Raw genomic sequence first — 3,860 nt, 5'->3', positions numbered from 1 at the left:
GGACGCTTTGGGGGACGCGACTGGAGATGCTCTTACTACTCTATTATTCCCCACTATGACTAGTCTTAGAGAAAGGAGAACAGAATTAGCGAATATCCTTTTCGGTTTAGGTTATATTTGGTCCCCACATTGTGTAATTGTGTGATGACATAATGCTTTTTTTTTTTGCGAAAGGACATAATGCATATATTAACATTTGTGCAGCGTGACATGGAGAATAGGTCCAAATGCTTCGCTATAAAAGCAGGAATATCTTAGGTTATAGACCAAACATGCAGGAGGTGAGACAATGACTGTATAGAACAAGATAATGCAAATATTCTATGAAAATAATCTTTGGCCTTCATTGATCATCCTTTTCTTTTCCGATGATACATCAGTCATCATGTTTGGTCTAGTAAGTTGCCTGCTGCTTATATGACCTATACACTTAAGTTCTCAGCACAGGCTTTGCGAGTAGCAGTTATTTACATTAGACCGAAACAGTCCATGCCTTAACACTGGTGATGATCACTGCAGATCTGAAGTAGGTGGGATTCTTCTGTAGTTTTTTTTCTTATTTCTGACATGACATTCTTATATTTCCACTACTTTGCTGCACGTCTCCTGTAACCTGGACACGTAGCCATGGACTACCTGAAACCGACGGTACGTACGATTATGTGGCAATCCAGTGTGTTCTTCCCTTTGACTACCGATTGGTTGTTGAAATATGTTAATCATCTCTGATGATGGCACCAGAAGAGGTCAATTTCTTCAAGGCGACTCGGAATTAGTTGTCGTGGTCAGTGCAAAGGAGAGCGAGTAAGCAGCTAGGCCTTTATAAACATCGACCTGCAGATTTTGGTCAACGACCCCTTCCCTGGTGTCTGCATCGCCAACAGATCTTGCATGGCCGACATTTGATTATGATACGGCAAGTGAGTTTTGCTCTCTGGTGATATGTATATTACCTTATGGTAGCATGTTCTGAATTCTTCTGAATATGCGTTCCCGTTATGCTGTTTGTAAGTTAGGTGGATAAACCCTGATTAGTACAAGAAGGTGAGAAATAGTACTCCCTCCTTTCACTGATGTAAGACGCTTCTTTCGTAGATACATGTATGCTATACTTTAGTATATATGTTAACTCATTTTAGTATGTATTTAGTTTATTTTAAAATTCTAAACAGTCTTACATTAGTGAACGGAGAGAGCACTGCATTCTCTTAGTCGAAACCTAGCTGTTGAGATACATATCTTGTATATCTGGATGTGTATCCTCTGTAGTTATTGTATAGCGATACATATCCTTGTATTTACTATTGGGCCCGCCTCCTTCCTTGTATAGTCGAGGACGTGGCCTATATATGTACCGCCATATGCATCCGATCAATACATCGAGCATTGCATCTCCTTCTACATGGTATCAGAGCCAAGGGGTCTTGAGTTCAAAACCCGGCTGGCGCAATATAAAATAAAAATATTGCAGCCCACTTTCGGTCCACGTTTAGGCCTGAGGGAGCCACACGTGAGGGGGAGTGTTGAAGTATAAATGCATTGCCTAATCTCTTCCATCACACCTGCTGAACAGCATACTGCAGCTCGGGGCGAGTTAGGGTGAGGTGCCGCAGGCCCCGACGGCCCACTGGGACCCCGCGTTGTACACCGCCCTTCAGCACGCCCCCTCGCTGGGCGCTTACCCTGGCGGTGGAGACCGGTTCATGGACACCGGAGCCTCCGAACACATGGCTGCTCACCCGGGTAACCTTTCCACTTCATCTCCAACATCCACTTCCTCTCGCATCATCGTCGGTAACGGTGCTGGTCTTCCCATCTCTCATATTGGCTCCACTCCTTTTCCTTCTAACTCCACACCATTGTCTCTTAATAATGTCTTAGTTTCACCACATCTTGTTCAGAATTTAGTTTCCGTCAAAACTCTTTCTCGCGATAACTCTGTAACTGTGGAATTTGACGAGTTTGGTTTTTCTGTAATGGACGCCCGTACCCGGATGGTTTTGCACCGCTGTGAGAGTCCCGGCGACCTGTACCCCGTTCAGCCGTCTTCCTCCACTCACGCTGCACCTCGGGCGCTCTCTGCCGGCGTCGACCTTTGACACGCTCGTCTTGGCCATCCCAGCTCCACCTCGCTCCGTCAAATAATGAGAGGCTTTTCTTTTTCATGTAATAAAATGGCGGCTCACTCATGTGACGCTCTGCCGACTAGGCAAACATGTTCGGCTTCCTTTTAGTACTTCATCCACAGTTGCATCTCTTCCTTTTCAATTACTTCATAGTGATGTATGGACGTCCCCTATACCGAGTCATTCTGGTTTTCTTTATTATCTTGTTATTCTCGATGATTTTTCTCACTTTGTCTGGACTTTTCCTCTTCGTAAGAAATCTGATGTCGCTTCAACACTCACCGCCTTTTATTCTTATGTGTCTACACAGTTCGGTCGTCCCATCCTCGCCCTCCAAGCCGACAACGGCAAGGAGTTCGACAACACCACCATCCGCACCCTCCTCTCCACCCACGACACCATCTTCCGCCTAACTTGCCCATACACCTCCCAGCAGAACGGCCACGCCGAGCGCGTCCTACGCACCCTTAATGACTGCGTCCGTACCCTCTTGTTCCACGCCCACATGCCCCCTCAGTTCTGGCCGGACGCCCTCTCTACCGCCACCCTCCTAGTCAACCTACGCCCGTGTCGCCCTCGCTGGAATTACACACCACATAACCTCCTGTTTGGCTCACCCCCTCATACGACGGTCTCCGCATTTTTGGTTGTCGTTGTTTCCCTAGTACCGCTGCCACCACCCCTCATAAACTCGCACCTCGCTCCATTCCGTGTGTCTTTCTCGGTTACCCGGCTAACACCAAAGGCTACCGTTGCTATGATCCGGTCTCTCACCGCGTCATCACATCCCGGCACGTGTACTTTGATGAGCACTGTTTTCCCTTTGCACAGGAACAGGTGAGGACTTCTCCTCCCGCGACTGACAGTCCGCGGCGTCGCGGCCCTACCTTGGTGGAGGTCCCTGGCTCGGCAGCGCCTCCGCGCGCTCCCTCTACTACAGCTGCGACGCCTTCCGTGACGCCCTCGAGCCCTGCCTCGGGCTCACACGTGGCGCCCTCGAGCCCCGCTCGGGCGCCGCCGCTCGCCCTCGACACCGCCCGCGTCGCCCTCGAGCACTGCCTCGGGCACCGCCGTGTCATCTGCGCCCTCGACCGCGTCGCCCTCGAGCCCCAGCTTGGGCGATGCTTCGCCTCCGGCCTCGCCTCCGCCTCCTCCGCCGCCGGCGACGGGCCCCCTCACGCGCGCCCGTGCGGGGATTCGCGTCCCGAGCACGCGGTACCCCTCGGACGAGTACGTCTGCACCGCGTCGACTTCCGCGGCTTCACCAGCCACGCCGTCGCCTATGCCCACCTCTGCCCGGGCTGCTCTCCGCGACCCGCAGTGGTTTGCGGCCATGCATGATGAGTTCGACGCCCTGCAGCGGAACCAGACATGGACGCTTGTTCCCCGCCCCCTCACGCCAACGTCATCACCGGGAAGTGGGTCTTCAAGCACAAGTTCCATTCGGACGGTACCCTCGACCGTCACAAGGCGCGGTGGGTGGTTCGTGGTTTTCGCCAGCGCGCCGGCGTCGACTTCACCGACACCTTCGCCCCGGTTGTCAAGCCCGGGACGATCCGCACCGTTCTTCAGCTCGCGGTCTCCCGCGCATGGCCCGTGCATCAGATGGACGTCTCTAACGCCTTTCTTCATGGCCATCTGGAGGAGCAGGTCTTCTGCCAGCAGCCCACTGGGTTCGTCGACAGCGCCCACCCCGACCATGTGTGCCTGCTCTCGCGCTCGTTATACGGGCTC

The sequence above is a fragment of the Lolium rigidum genome, chromosome 7 (assembly GCF_022539505.1).
Source record: "Lolium rigidum isolate FL_2022 chromosome 7, APGP_CSIRO_Lrig_0.1, whole genome shotgun sequence".
NCBI classification, from domain to species: Eukaryota; Viridiplantae; Streptophyta; class Magnoliopsida; order Poales; family Poaceae; genus Lolium; species Lolium rigidum.
The sequence above is the reverse complement of the archived record's forward strand: the minus strand, read 5'-3'. Positions refer to the sequence as shown.